The following is a 16,692-nucleotide window of genomic DNA, read 5'->3' as shown; positions in this document are numbered from 1 at the left end:
TCGATTCCCATTGACTTCCACAACATATGTAATTTATGCCTAATGTGAAATATTCTTTTAATGACAACCTTTAATTGTTTTAAAATCTACTACCAGTAATTTTCCTGACTAGCCTAACTGTTCCTTGATCACATTTTTTCCACTATTTATAGATTTCCTGGGTCACCTCTTTTTCTCTGCAGAAGAATCCTAGACACTGAAGTGGCCTAAGTGAAGCCCATCAATACTTACCAAGTCCAGTCTGTGTTATTTCTCCGAAGCTGAACAGAACCATACCTTGTCCTAGTTGAAAATATGATCTCTAAAGACACAGTGAAAAAGGAATTGTGTTGATGTGGGTAAGATTGCACCAGTGCCCTAGCATGACAGAGGGGGTTAATGTGGTATAAACACGCTGCTTTCTAGCTGAAGTCTTGGTCACTTTTCACCAGATTTATAAATGTGTCCTCACACCTTTTGATACACCAGTGGTTTCAGCCCCAAGATTTTGGCTAACTTCCAGATTACCTAGCATTTCTTCATCCTTTCAGGCAGATGTTGTATACTCCTCACTTCCTACTCCAAAGCATTTATCTGTATAGAAGAGCTCAGCACAATTATCATGTTCTAATCCTGATGTAGCTGAATGGATGGGAGTAGGAATTCTGCTATGTAACTAGTAAAGCTCTTTTTCATTTTGGAGGATGGATTTGTAGATAAAAGTAATGTTAGTCTTATTACTCTTGAATGAGATTCTCATATAAGGAATTCGACTATCATCATGCTAAAATGAATTACAAATCAAGAGATTACTATTTTAATTATTTTTGTCCCTCATTACAAAATATAAAATTTATAAGGGTTTGGCCTACAAGGTATTCCAGACTATTATCATTCTTCTTACATTTACTGTTCCTAATACCTTTCTACTAAATGTAAGGAGCAACTTGAAAATTTTTTTTGTGTCAGTGACAGCCTGCAAAGGGAAAGGTGACAGCTGACCTTTTCAGAAAAAATGGGACATATAGAAATTAGAAAGTAATTGTAGTGATCATAATTTGTAGCAAAATTTTTGTCAATTGCTTGATTAAAAAGCTTTATCAGTAAAAAATTACTTCCCCAAACTCATTTTATAGGTTTTTATATGCTATACTAATGAATAGATCACTCAAGTGTAGGATGAGAATTTTTTCTTTGAGGGGGGGAGTTGTTTGCTTGCTTGTCTCTGCTTTCAAACCAAGGAGAGTGTTTCATGCATTAGTGTCTTACAGGGATGAAGGCAAGGAATGCTATACCTTTTGAGATTTCAATGAAGATCCAAGAACTAATTTGTCTTTCCAATAAAATACAGCATAGCAAAATTAATTATGTCACTTCAAAGATATTAAGATATTAAGAAAAAATTCCAATTTTTTTGAAATTACACTGGAATTCTACTAAGAACTCTAATGGAGCAGGATATTAGTCCTCATTTCTGCAGGAATGCATGTTTTGGAAGCCTTTTAGAGTTTTGCAGTAATTTATTAGATCCAGCTTTGAAAATGGAAGTTTTCCAAATCAGAGACTCTTGATTTTACCATAAGCTTGGGTGCTGAACAGACAAGTAGAATAGGATTGGACTAGCCTGATGAAATACCTAAAAAGGAAGAGTAATCATGTTAGGCTCCCTTTAGAATTACTGGGGAGAAAACAAGTCGTAACTCAGTCTTTGGAGGAGCTCATCTGTCATTGAGCCTAATGCCCAGTCAGAGTCCTTTTAACTGACATGCTGAATTAGAGTGAATCTGAGTCAAAGATCATAGGCAAAGAATGTTCTTGGAAACTTTAAGACAAGACAGTGCCTACGTTTTGGGGGGACTGTGAATAATTAAAACTCTTGGAAAAACAGGGACTCAGCTTGGTGATAGCCATAGGGTGCATAGTCCAAAAGAGGTCATAGGTTAGATTTTACCATGAGCTGTAAAAATAAGCTTGCAGATCAGCAACTGAAAATGTGATTTTTCTGTAAAGATGTACTGTCAAATTGTGAGCAGCTGTAGTCATTTAAATCTGAGAAACTACAAAGTGTATGTAAAGTCTTAGTGAAAACCTAAATATTTGAAGCATGTATTGTGCACTATGTTAACATTTTGCAATGGTGGGGGTGAAATATTCAAAGTTGAGAAAGCTTTGCCTAATACAAGGTATCAGACAAATTTTGACTGACAACACAATTGGCATTAAACCCTAAGCAGGTGAGAAGGCAGGATAGAAGGAAATGCATTTGTCAGCCTGTAGGTACATCGCCTGAAGCTGAGCACTGAAGGCAGTAAGTACAGATTTGCCTAAGTAATATTTTATACATGATACTACTGTCCTTAGTTCCAGTAGGTTCTTTATTACATTAGTATTCTGAGTCCTCTGCACTTCCTTTGTGGAGGAAGCGCTCTCTAACTTTGGCAACAGCAGTTTTCCAGCTCTAAGCTTAATAAAAAGGGAATGCAAGAGAAAAACCTTTTATTTGTTGTGTTTCTGCTGCTGGAGAGCCAGCAGAGGGAGCTTAAGTAACAAACTCTCTTCCTAGTGCTTATTAATAATACAAAGGTACATAAACGAATAAACAAAACTCTGCCATGTTGACCTATTCCCTATAGGAAACGGGACAAAAAAGAAAGTTAGGAGCTGTTGAATGGAAAAGGATAAAATCAGTAGAGAAAGGAAACTTTTCTAGTAGATGTGAATGCACTAAAACTAACAGCAAAACATTAGTGTCTTAAAATCTAGGAATCTCTGTCCAATTTATAAAGAATAAATGGTATTGCTGTGGTTTTAAACTTTTCTCCATACCCAAGAAACTTATTGTTGAGCTTGTTTGCTTTTGTTTTTTTTATGAATGCTCAGATTTTTAAAAAGCAAAGTTTTGACTTCTTGCTTTACATACCATTGACTTACAGGCACTGGGACTTTAGGAAAAATACTTGGGATATGTTTGCACTGTGCTTTCTAATGCAGTATGATAATATCCAAGAAAGTCCAAGTCCTTTTATCTTTTTACCTATCTCAGCAGAGCAATCAACTCTGTAAAAATTAAGACATGAACAAACAGGAAAATAATATCCATCTCTTCTTCAAGGAGCTACATGAGGTCACTCAGTATCTGACTTTTTCAACTATGGCAGCCAAATACTGCACTCCAAGATCACTTGTCCAACTAGTGATAGAGAGGGTATGACTGGCCCTACCAGATTTCCTGTCCACCTGGGGAGGCTAGTGCACTCGTTTTGAATGTCATGAACATAGCATTTTATTTAAAGTGTATAAAGTTTTGCCTATTGTTGGCATCCTTGAGGAACATAATTTTGTGAAAGGATTTAAAGACATAAAAGTATCACAGGAGTGTTCTCAGGTGGGGCTTTTGTGTTGTTTTGAAATGTGTGTAATTTTGTGCTCAATATGTGGTAATATCTTTGTAATAGAAAGGTTGGGGTTTTAATCAAATTATTATATCAAAGATTTACCAAGAATTGGTGGCTTTCTAGAAAGACTGGTTAGTATTGAATTAGAATTTTCTAATAACTCTGCTGTTAGAACCCAATATTGATTGTACAGCTTGTTGCAGAGCTGTCCATTAAGCGCATTGTAAAATGATGTCGTCTCACCCAATTTATTTCACTTGAAGCATATTAGAGAACAGTTACCAAAACAAGTTCAGTGATCTATAGACTTGTTGGATGTATGGTTTATTTCCAGCTGTACACACACACTTTTTTTTTCATGTTGCCACTTCTAAGTACCTAGTTTTGTGGGTGTTCTGCTTGCAAATGCAAGGCTTTCAAGTTATGCACACTGTTCTGATTTATTTTTAATCTCTATAAATAAATTTGGTTTATGGCTTTGATAACAGGAAGGATAACCCCTCAATAAAAGTTTTCTGAGTTCCTTTCCTCTTCTTATGGGTCAATACACCACTTGGCTGCCTGCCTCTCAGCAGCCAAACAATCAATCCCCTTCAGAAAAGACTTAGACCAATTTCCCGCTTGCTGTGTACTTAATAATTGGCCCAGTTCATTCCAGTGTCAAAATGATTTTATTTTGCCAAGGTGATAATCTCTTTCTAGTAGTCCTAAAGTGTCATCTTGTGGCTAATAGTGGTTATGACTTTATATCTTCAAGAGAAAATATACCCAAGCATCAAATATAGAAAATCTGTAAGTTCTTCTCTAGGTATTGATAAGATTAATTTGGGGAGTCAAGGTTATTTTATTTTAATTGAGATTGCATTATTGGAGTTTACTTTGGAAAAAAACTGATTATAGGTAATAACAGAAGTCTACTAAGAAGTTCATAATCCATTTGGAAGCTACTGATAGATTTTTTTATATATATATGGTTAAATGCAGTGTTGTGGTTTCACCTGGCAGGCAGCTAAAACAACCACACAGCCATTCACTCACTCCACGCACCCCCGGTATGATGGGGAGAGAATCGAAAAGAAAAAAAGGTAAAACTTGTGGATTGAGATAAAGACAGTTTAATAGGACAGAGAAGGAAGATAACAACAATAATAAAAAAGAATATACAAAATAAGTGATGTACAGCACAATTCCTTACCACCCAGAACCAATGCTAACCTAGTTCCCAAGCCGAACAGCCTCCTAGCCAACCCCCCTGATATATACTGAGCATGATGTCATATGGTATGGAATATCCCTTTGGTCAGTTTGGGTCAGCTGTCCTGGCTGTGCCCCCTCCCACCTTCTTGGGCACTCCCACCTTCTCGTGGGCAGGCCAGTATGAGAAGCTGAAAAGTCCTTGACTGCTTGGCAACAACAAAAACATCAATGTGTTATCAACATTATTCTTATACTAAATCCCAAACACAGCACTATACCTGCTACCAGAAGGAAAATTAACTCTATCCCAGCCAAAACCAGGACGTGCAGTCATATGACTTAAGGATGCATGAAAAAACAGGTCATAACAAATTATTAGATTTTTGAAGTGCTCATCTGATTGTGATGTAATACATCTTATTTTCACACTTCAATGAAACAAACAGAAATGAAATATCTTCATAAGTTAAATACTTGAACTATCACACTGGTCTCAGGAAAACAACTCAAATATAAACTGTCTTAAATTAGCATAGACCATCCCAGCTTGCCCAGCTACAAAATCAATCTGATGTCCCTTTTGAGGGCGGTAAGAAGCCCGTTTGATTATTTGACTGACTAGACTGTAACTTATTGCATCCAGCAAAGGAATCCAGGTCTCTTAGAGGAATTTCATCTGAGTGCTTTGAAAAATGGGATAGGGAGGAGTTTTGACTATGTTGTAATATTTTTGTCTCGACACTTTTTCAATGGCACTTGTTGCCATTTTAAATTATTTTGGTTTTTTTGAAATGTTTATTGGGAATAGAAACATTGTCTACATTAAACTTTTACAATTTTTAAGTTTCTTCTGGAAAATTTAAATTTTTTATCTTAATCACAATTCAGAATTGTGGCAAGCTCTGGAAATCTGAAATTTGAAATCCTCTAGATAAAAACCTTCTGTTCTCTACACTTACATGTAAATCAAAAATTGACAGTATATTAACTAGGTTGTGGAGAGTTTCCTGTATTTGTGACATTCTCCTTGGAAGAAAGACATATATAATTTGTGCTTGCTGAAGTATCGTACAGAATCCAAAACTGTTTTCAAACAAGCAAGATGAAATTTCATCTCACTCGAATGTGAAACAGTCCATTTGACCTGAAATGTAGTGTTTTATTTTCAGGCACTTGTGAAAAATTAAAGAGAATAAATAATTAGATTCATAGAAATGAAGTTGAACTTCCACTTTCTTATACAATAATTTTAGCCTTATAGCTCTTGTGCTGTATGAGAGCAATCCAAGTTAATTTTCTTTTTGTTCGTCATGGATTTAAACAACTATCCCTTTGTTCCAGTATATTTCTTAGGCTATGAGTGTTTTGGACTTTGGGAATTATGACAGTTTTGTGCCCACTGTCTCCTATTGGTAGTGTTCCACTTTCTTTAGTCACAGAAACAGATGCTAGATCTCAGTTTCCCACCTCCCAGGTAACTGGTTTGATGTTCTGATATTTGGGTCATTCTCTACTACTTTAGTGAGGTCTTGATGACTACCTGGTGTGTTCACAAGACATGGAACAATACAGCAAAAGTGTCCTAATGGCTGGAATGCACCCTGTCAGACCTTGGTTTGCCTGAACTGCAGAACACATGGATTTCTTGCAGTCACAAAGGCTATTCTGATGCCTGGTGTTCACCCCATCCATGGTTATACAGCATTGCAGAACCTCTGTATAGGTGTCTCAAACTAGCATAACTGCTGCAAGGGTCTGACAGAACAGCCTGTCCACAATGTCTTGTGCTGTCTGCATTTCTGCTTTCTTACAGCGTATTTATGCATGTTATAAAGAAATCTTTCCTTTTAAACTGTTTTTGAAAAGGTCTATGATAATGCTATAAATATATCAAAGTTATTTTTTTCTGACTACTTGAAATTTAATTAATGTAGATGATAATCTCATTCCTGAAACTGAACTAGGACTTAAGTCAGAGTTAGCAATGGAGCTTCTGTAAGTAAAATGTTTGTAGTAATGTGCAGTATATTCATTCATATAGAATTAGTAGAAGGTAGTCACTTTATAGATTTAAGTTAGAGCTGCTACTGGGTCTGTTCATCATGTGTCTCTTGGAGTGAAGTGTTGGATGACTAGTCATCCTGCAAATTTTGGGCCATGTTCAACATGCTCATAGATGGTGAGAGGTAGGGATTGTGTACAGTTTTATGCTACAGATGGGATTCCCCAACAATAGGGAAACCTCCAGCTGAACCATTTCAATGATCTGTTTACATTTAGTAAAGCAGACCTAGGCACTTTGAAGTTCTCTGTGAAAGAGTTTGCAAGGAAAGGCACATAACTGATTCTTTGTAACAGGTTTCTATTTTCTTCATGATCCAAACCAAATCTGGTGCAAAGTAGGCAAAGCCTTGTTGCCTGTGTTAAATATCAAGTTCTTCAAGTATATGCCAATATCTGATAATGTGTCTTGCAAGAAACCACAAATGGACTTACAAACAGCTAACTTTTCTCCCACTCTTTGGTCTCTTGTTTTAAACTAATAGTGTAACCTTCTAAGAGGTAGGGAACGTCAAACATAAGTATTCCCTACAGTTTCTAGCACCAAGGATTTTGAAGAGTCATGCATGTTCTTAGGTGTGCCTGTAATAAAAATGCTATCCCACATCTATTTATATTGCAGTGACATGCCATAGTTGCTAAATTATTTTGAGTGAAAAAGTATGCATTCCCTGCCCAGAGCACATGAAATCTAAATTCATTTGAACAAAGGGCTGTGTAATTAATGCATAGTCAAGATGATCCCTCTGAGATGAGAATTGCTAATGATAACAAATATTCCTGTTGTTTTGAGGAAAGTGTTGGCTATTTGTAACGAGCTCATTTGTATGTAATATTTTCTACTGCAGAATGTATCTTTAAAATAGATTTTTGAGTTACAAGCTGTGAATGAGCTAGCACAGATATCCACTCTAGTTATAACTTCCAATGAATTCTGCTTCTGAAGTACTGCTAAGGTAAATTAGATATCGATTTCTGACAAAATGGAAGACTTCTCATTGCTGAATTTTGAATCTTACAGATTAAATAAGAATTTGATAGCTGATGGTAAAACTTACTGTTCTTTGTGTTATAGATGTATCTGGAGTTCTAAACTGAAAGATTTCACTGTGCAAATACATGAGGGGGAAAGAAAAAAAAAACTAAAACAAACAACAAACAAACATTAGAAAGAGAGGATGGGGGGATGCAGTGAAACAGAAAACATATGGGGTTTTGCTCCAGAGGCTAAAACTTCCTGGGTCAAGTCTTCTATGCCTGATTATGCAGGAGCAACCAAACAGAAAGATGACATTGATTTTCACTAGAGATAATTGTTCAGATATTTAGCCATATCCTGCCTACTTTAAGATTTCTTTATGATTTCATCCAAGATGCTCTGGCTTTTGCAAGTGTGCAAAATTTAAAATGTATGCTTATACTGTCTTTCATGATCTAGCTATCGAGATGCTGTGAAGTCAAAGCATTGTAATTACATGTTACTGTTCTTTTAAATCAATTACAATTCTTCACAGAACATTTAAGTGCTTTTCATTTGTGTGTTTTCATCGTGTTTTTTTAATCGAGTCTGACCCAGGCACAAAAACATCTGATCTCGTATCACAAGACAAGGAATTTGCAAATCCTTCAGGCACAGTTACTTTCTAGGATTAATTACAACTGTTTTCTCATTGCCCTCTGTAATGCTGACACTCTCTTAGAGTTTCCACAGATGATACAGAATTCTGCTCCTAGAATATTTTACTCTAGTAAACACAGGTTATCACTGTGTTTTACACCCACTTGGCAGATATTTTATTAACAATACTATGTTGAATATAGTATTAATTACATAGTATTAAAACACAAGCTTCATGTGTTTTTCTTTATGCTTGACTGCATGCATCTTTCTTGCAATCAGTTCTGCTTTCCCTGTCATCCTTGAATATCACTTGCATTTTTGTGAGTTAGTTAATACAGATTTTTTTATGTCCGGTATTACAGGCATGGTCAGGTGCTATCGGGTCTGACCTAGTACTCACTGACGTCTGTCAGAAGTCTTATACTGACTACAGTTCTTTCCATTCTAAAAATGCAGTTATGTGGGTATCTCATTTCTTGAGTTTATAATATAATGCTTGCAAGTAGTTGATAATGCCATTTTAGCTTAATTAAGTGTGCCATTTCAGCCTGAGGGATTTTGAAGGAATTCTAATGGGTCGTAATTGTTCATGTGTTAAGTGTTGGTAAAGGAGATCGAGTCTAACTCGTACATTGTGAATCTTCCTCGTGTTTAACTGCCACATGTCTTGTTTCAGATATTTGTTGCAATAAAGCTAATGAGGTTAGCCTTTTTATCACTTTTATGATCAAAATATGTTTCAACATCACTGAATAACTGTGTGGTCTAATCATTAGTAGTTAGCAGTGGTCCCAAATAAGTCTTGCTGCTGACTGTGGAGAACTCATTTGTTCTAGGATGCTTTCAGATAAACTAGAAATACATTAGACATTTTTCTTGGTACTGCTCTTCAGTGTCAGCAATTGCTGTGGTTGTTACTGGATTGTTAGTTAACTATCTTTATAACTGAAACAAAGAAAAGTTGATTTTGAGAGTTAGCAGTTTAGGCTGATAGTAAGAAATTGAATCACTGTCTGTCTTATTCTGTGCAGAGGATGAGGCTTATGTCACAGAATAAATTATGGACTGTAACAACTTGAAATGCATGTATGTACATATGTTCAGTCACCTTTTCAGAGAGCAGGAGGATGTGGGACAGAAATCTCTGAAGCCAGTTTACTATTCATATTTTTCTGCCTACGCAAGAAGGGAGCACTATGTGCTTGACCTGTAGTAGTGAATCCAGCAGGGAACATAATTCATCTGTGGAATTATTTCATAAGAGTTCCATCAAAACTATAAGATAAAACTTGACACATTTTTACGTAGGTTTATCAGCTTTTCTCCAACAGTCCCAGCTGGATGAAAATATCTTCTATTGTATTGTCCTTGCACTCTGCGGTGATCTGGTACTGCCTCTGCTTGTATTATAATACATCAGGAGTTTGACTGAGTGGCTCTGCAATCAAGCCAAGTTCTGCCTTATTTAATTTTACTTGGAAACAAGGCAGGACTTCTAACATGTAAGTGAAGTCCAACCCCATTACTTCACTTTGAGTGCCCTGTTACCATCCTGTGTTCATATGCTATTAAAAACTGTGATGCTTCATTTTGGTCCTAACAGATAGCATGTGTGACAGTAGTATTTTCTTTGCATTCTTAACGTATTGTGTAAAACAAAACAGGAATTACTGATTTACGAAGTATTTGTCATTGTGTTTGAGTGGGATCAAAAACTGCGTTATAAATAAAATTTTCTGATTCCTTTCATTTGCTGAAAATATGTAAAACTGCATCTCTAAACGCATTCACAAGGTCCAAGTTTCTTCTGGGAAAACAAATTATGATGTCCTCTCTGTTTTCAAATTGGTGAGATAAAGGTGTTTAGAGGAATTCTATTGAAACTAAATTTTTATATAAATGGGAATTGAATTGTGTTACCTTGTCTGGGTAAAAGCACAGCTAAGTTTCAATATTTAATCTGAGTTTGCAGTTCAAAAGGAAAAAAGGCAATTTGGTATTTTAACATATTCAAAGTTTTATTTTATTTATTCCTAATGTCTATTTAATCTCTTAGTAGTTAGTCTGTTAAATCTGTTAAACTTGGTCTTTTTCAGGATGTGTATTTACACAAATTATTGTCAAAATAAAATAAGAACATTTGCATATTCAAATATAGAGGGCATCTTTAAAGCTCTATCACACGATACACTTCAGATTCGTTTCTTCCTTCTAGCCATAGACTGTAGTTGAGAGTTGAGCTTTTCAGAACAGTTTTGGAAGAAATTTCTAAGCAAACAATTTAAGCTCTGGGGAGGATCCAGTTAATCTTCATGTGTGTCAGCCTAATGGACGCCATATCCTAAGAAATTTTCCCCCAGGCCTTTCAGAGGGCTTGGTATGAATGGCAAAGCATACAAGTCAAACATTGTTCAGGGATATGTACTGCATGTTGGCTGTAGCCATTAAAAACTGAATGATCTCAATATTTTATCGGTTTTTACACTGAATGCTAACCATATGTTTTATGAAAAAGCCAGAGCAAGACTTTCTTAAAGAACAACAAAACACGCCCAAACAAATCACAGTGATCACTTCTGATGCAACTTCTTAAGCTGGAAACATAAAGGAGGCCTCTGTATCCATCCTTTTGGGATACTGACGTTTTGTGATGTTTTACTAATTTCTTTGACCCAAGATCTGCCAATAGAAACTCTTTTTCTGTAATCTTTTTCCTAGATTGAAACAATGGAGAACAGACCAGATTTGATCTATGGCATGTTTGGAACATAAGAGTCAGCTCAGTTCCCACCTTATTTCTCCCTACCTACTTTTCCTTGCTGCAGCATCACCCTGCCATACTTCACTCCTGTGGCTTTTCAGGGGGAACAGCCTGTTCCCCTTAAGGGACTCGAAGTACGGTAAAGCAGTGATGCATACATGGTGCTACCCAGTAGCATTTGATACTCATTTAAGAGACAAATTCCCTGGACTGACATCTAAGGCCACTGAAGCTTTTTCACTGAATCTTTCAGCATGGCCAATGTAATACACTGTGTGTCTGTTTCTGTGGCACTGTGCTGAAGGCTTGCATTGGGGTGGAGGTAAGCTAGATGCCATACATGTCCCACTTTTTGATTTTCAGGCATTGAGCACACACTGCTGCCTGATATGTTTGAAAATGCAGAGTCAGCTCTTTCTTCCTTGGCAAGCTTTTCTTCAGTAGGCCTCTGCAAAAGGCCTTAGTCCCCCAAAAAGGGAAAAGAAAAAAGGCTAGCCCAGGAGCTCTTTTGTATTGTATGAGAAATTTCTAGATGTATCAAAAATACATTTCAGTACTGAACAATGTAATGGATATGAAAATCACATGAGATTTGCATTTTAAAAAGTTTTCTTCAAGGGTTACTCAACTATTTTAACATCTCAATCTTGTGATTTAACTCCACTCCTTGAAAGTTAGAGTAGCAATCACGTTAGTTAACTGCCTGGAAGGCTTTCTAGTCTTCTGCATATTACTGGTTGATTTGATTTTACAGTGAGGAGCAAGTATCTTTAAATGAAGTGAGTGCCAAGAGTTTGGAAAGACAAAAGGCCAATTTAAACTTAAGAAAATATGATGCTAGGCCTTAATAAAGCATTATTTGGATATTACAAGGTCTTGATTTAATTTTCTCCTGGAGTCTTTGTATAACTATGCATGAGTATCTCATCACTTTTCTGTTTCTGAAACACCATTCCAGGCACTTGCGTCATTAAGCTTGGGGAGCGCGTTGTAACAACCTCCAAACTCTCTGAACCTGATAGTTCTGGAGTTTTAGTCTTTTGTGAAATGTTCACGTGCAGAATTTAAATGTCATGATGGTGATGGTTACATTATATGTTCCTAAAAGGGATAGCCAGCTAGATGTCTTTTTGTACTTGACTGACACCATTTAGTAACTATTGTTAGATGACTGTTAATTAGGTTTATTATCTTTCCATTATCACAAAAAGATCTGAGCTACTATAGATGGATAGAACTGGTGCTGTTTCTAAGTAGAGCTATTTTAATGAAATCTTTCTGAACTTCTAGATAATAGAAAATACATATAGCAATCATTTCAAAGTCTGAAATACTAAGATGTGTTTAGTTTGGGAACAGTTGACTAGTCATGATTTCCCGTCTTAGGGAAAAGTAGATCTGAGTAACAGGTACTAAGATTTATTTTTGTGAAGACTTTATTTGGTAGATATGTAAAGACAAAAAAAACTTACTGAAATCAGCATTTAGAAGATTAAGTAGCCTCTTCCCCTTTCTAAATTTCATTAGTGCGTTCTTTTTTTGTTTAATTTTCACATCTTGAAGTACCCTGGAAGTCTGTTTGGAAATGTACCACTACTCAAGTATACTCTGCCATTGCATAGTGTTGGTTACCAGACCAGATTTCTTACTGCATTTCAAGTGTTTTCTTTCTTGTTTCTTGATGAAGGAATAATGTATGTAACTAAAAGATAAATATTAGAAAAAGATATGGAGTTCAGCTTCAATAAATTAAAAACTTTCTGTATGATGTATTTTACTTCCATCTGGCAAAAGCACTTTAAAAATTGTACATGTTGTCTCAAAACTAGAACATTTACAATTTACTTCCCAACTGGTTCTGGGCAGAGAGAATATTTGAACATAAACGAGAAAATGACACAGAGAATGGTTGCCCATTTTCTGATTCTTCCTGCCAAGTAGAAATCCATGTCACTTGCTTGGGTAGATGAGCAGTCCTTAAATGTAGACTGTACCGGCCCAAGGGTTTAGGTGCAAATGTACGTTCACCCAGTTAACTCTGCACTACTGACGCCCTCATGTGTTAAACCAGGCTTTCTGAAAAAGCAAGAGATATTTCTGAACCAAGAACTTCGAGTAAACAATGACTGATAGTTTAAGATGAATGATTTAAAAGTTAATTATGTAGCAAAAAATAAATTTTTCTTCACTGTTTAGAATTTAACTTCTTTTTTATCGTTAAAATTATAAACCCTGTTTGAGAATATGTGATAAGATTCTGCTCAAAGTCATTAGCAATGGCATAACAACACTAAAATTATTTATGTCAAGCAACACAAAGTTAAGTGAGCTAGACCTTGAGTTCAAAGAGAAGATGTGCTTTTAATGTAAATTAAAACAGATTCTTACTGGCCGCTAATCAAGTGTTTACCTGTTTCCATTAAAACTACATTGAATTTAATCAGTGCATGCATTTCTCCCTAAATAAGAAGTGTATTTGTCATTAATATTTAAATTGGATTTTAAATCCATGGAAGTTTAAATAAAAAGTGAGGTGCTTTTTCAGGGTTGAAAGTTAGCATCTTCAAATTCTATTCAGCAGTTGTAAACAAATTTCAAAGTTAATGATCTTGAGGGAATTTTTCTTAGCATTTTGAGATTAAACATCATTAATTGCAAAAGGTTTAAATGGAACTACACTTTATGTGATGTTATCTGTACATAAAACAAGTTTTTCTTTCTCGTAACTAAATAAAGCTACTAATGACTAATTCAGAAATTGGAAGAGTACAGAGTATTTTAAATATAAAACATATATAAGGCAATAAGTTGTAAGACATATTTTGCACTTCTCACTGAAACCACTGAGTAGGATATGGGAATAATTTTCTTTATATATAATTCTGTCATGATATATTCTTAACTTTTCAATACACATGTAATATAAATGCCAGCTTTTTTTCTGTGATTCCTATTCTTATCTCACAGCTTGTTTGTTTTTTATAATAATAGTGGTATGGGTATGGGCTAAGAAACCAGACTTTTATAAAAAATTTCGATTAATTTTACTTGAAGAAGAGAATAAGAGTTGTCTTAAACTAAAAAATCTTATGCTTTCCAATTTGTTGAATTAATTAGCCACTGTGAATCTTTCTTGCAAAACTGGGCATGTGTAGAGTCTCAACCTTCACTGTAGGTTGCTTATCAGTTTACTGATAAATAATTCCATTCTTGCTAGTCACCTCTTTATTGTTCAGAAAGCTGTGCTCCAGTTATTTTCTGATACATTGCAGACATTCATAATTCAGACTTTTTTTTTTGCTGTTGATTTTGTTTCATATGTAGACAGCTTTTGATCCAAAACTTCACTTGATTTTATTGCTATTTCAAAGCAAGCACAGACAATTGAAGCTTGAACTGCATATTTGATTCAAGTGATATAAGCCAAATAGATCAGTGTGGAAATAGTATCACCTTTTTTAATATTAATTACTGAATAATTGTCACAGATCTTAAAACAGAAGTGTAATAGGTGTACACATAAAATACATATAAATCTTCTTAGTTAACTCAAGTCCTATATTACCTAGAGCACAGTATGCATTCAGTGGGATATGGGCCACCTTCTTTGGGTGGAGTTTATCCTTAGTGATGACTATAAAAAAAGGCAGCAAAGACTTGAGTCAAGACTGTACTTACAGGGTTAATATTTCTGATGTTTGACAGCAGTGGTGCCATTGTCAAGTCTTCAAATATACAACGTATATTTGAGGGAAGAATCCCCTTGATAAGCTTTGGTGTTGAAGCAGGGTTTTGGAAGAGCATAGCCAGGTAGCTTTATTCTCCTTTGGCCCAGGTTTTCACTGCTGTCCTGGCAGGATTGGAGTTGGTTTTGGGTATGCTTCAGAGCATCAGCAGAGAGAATTGGTTAACTGAACCTAACTGCACCTTATTCAGATCTCCGTGGAAAAAAGGCTTACATACATTAATTTCTATGAATGTATATTATACGTGTATAAACACACACAAAAATGCAGCATTTCATGCTGTAAATAGAAAGCAGAATACAATGAAGAAAGGAGTTGGCAAATCATGAATAAGTTAATAATTTTAGCAATTTAGAGTACGTACTCTCCTAACTTATCCCGTCTCTTCGCAGTAAGCTAAACAGACCACCAACTCAACTTCCTGTGAGTAGTTGACATTTTAAGACATTTGAAGCAAGGCACCTAGTGAAATCCTAGTTCCGTTGAAATTGATTTGACAGTTATCATAGACTTGAATAAAGCCAGAAATACACCCCTGTTTTTCCAAAAACAGAGTTATGTTCTCTGCTGATTTACTTCTATTTACTTCTATTTGGCCTTCAAGGTTTTTGAAGATGTAGTATCGTTCATGATGTTCTTTAAGCAACCATAGAAGTGCACATAGGAAAGGCTTTCAGCAGGCCACTTATGACCATTTGTCACTGTCACAGAGGTCTTGTATTACTGTTTAGTCACTGAGTCAGTTAACTCTTGCTGAAAAATGAAGGGTTGGATATAAGTGATGTAAATGTTCATGAACAGATGCATTGTACCATGATACCATCTGTCACTCAAATTCACAGTGTGTAGAAAATGTTATTCCTTCATGGTTTCAGCAGTTTGAGGGGCTTTCTTATTGTTAAATGCTAATGCATCCTAACAGACATGATACACTGCAAAGAAGTTATCTGAGGAAAAAGTAGCAGACTCGGGCAGGGATAAACTTTGAGAGAGATTGTTCACACTACAGCAAAGAATTGAAGGCAGAATTCCCTGAGGCTTTAATGTAACCAGGGTTTCGCTCTTGATTCCTGACCTGGACACTTGCCACTTCCCAGTTCTTATATGTACTCTCTCCTTCCTTGACTTTCCTTTCAACAGTGGTATTTGTGCATCTTTGAAATAGATCAGTATAGCTGCTTCCATTCCTTGGGTGAAGGGTTTGGGCACAAGAGGTATAGAAGCAGCCCATGACAGTCTGGGAACAAAATCTTGAGTTAATTTTACACATACTAGTTAATGTCTTCATGACTGGACTGTACTTCATCCTCTGCTTTGCTGCTGGAGTCCCTGTTTTGATGTTGGAGAGTAATTTGACCCTACATTAGATGATAAGTGAAATTCAGCTACTTTTGTAGGAATTTTGATATTATTTTTTAATAATCTCTTGAATAATTAGAAACTGAACTGAGCTTCCAGACTAATCTGTTAAAAACGTTAAAGAGTAAAGTTATGGTGAATTGTATGAATGTTAGAGAGAAGGTGAATTCTCCAGCTAAAATATATTCATGAGTAGCTCTTCTTCCATCAGGTGTTTATTATATATGGTAACTTCTTAGGATATTTTTTGTAGAGTTTGATACTTCACTCATGTGAAGTAAATGAAAGTGATTTAGTGTTCCCTATTAATGCTTTCTGTAGACTTGTCTGGGAGATGATGTATGCATGCTTCATTTCTGGTTTGTTTATTTGTCTGTAAGGACTGTTCGCCATACTGGCCTGAGTGTTTGAATTAGAAACTTTTCTCTTTCACATCCTTCATCCATTCAGGTGCTTTTAATCATGCAGATTTCTTGACCTCATCTTTAAATTCATTCACAGGCATCTTGCCTTAACTTGGCTGATTTCACTGTTTTGTTTTTTATCAAATATGATTTTGTCTTGTTTCACTTG

Source organism: Grus americana, chromosome 12 (genome assembly GCF_028858705.1).
Source record: "Grus americana isolate bGruAme1 chromosome 12, bGruAme1.mat, whole genome shotgun sequence".
Lineage (NCBI taxonomy): Eukaryota > Metazoa > Chordata > Aves > Gruiformes > Gruidae > Grus > Grus americana.
This window is presented reverse-complemented; position numbering follows the sequence as displayed.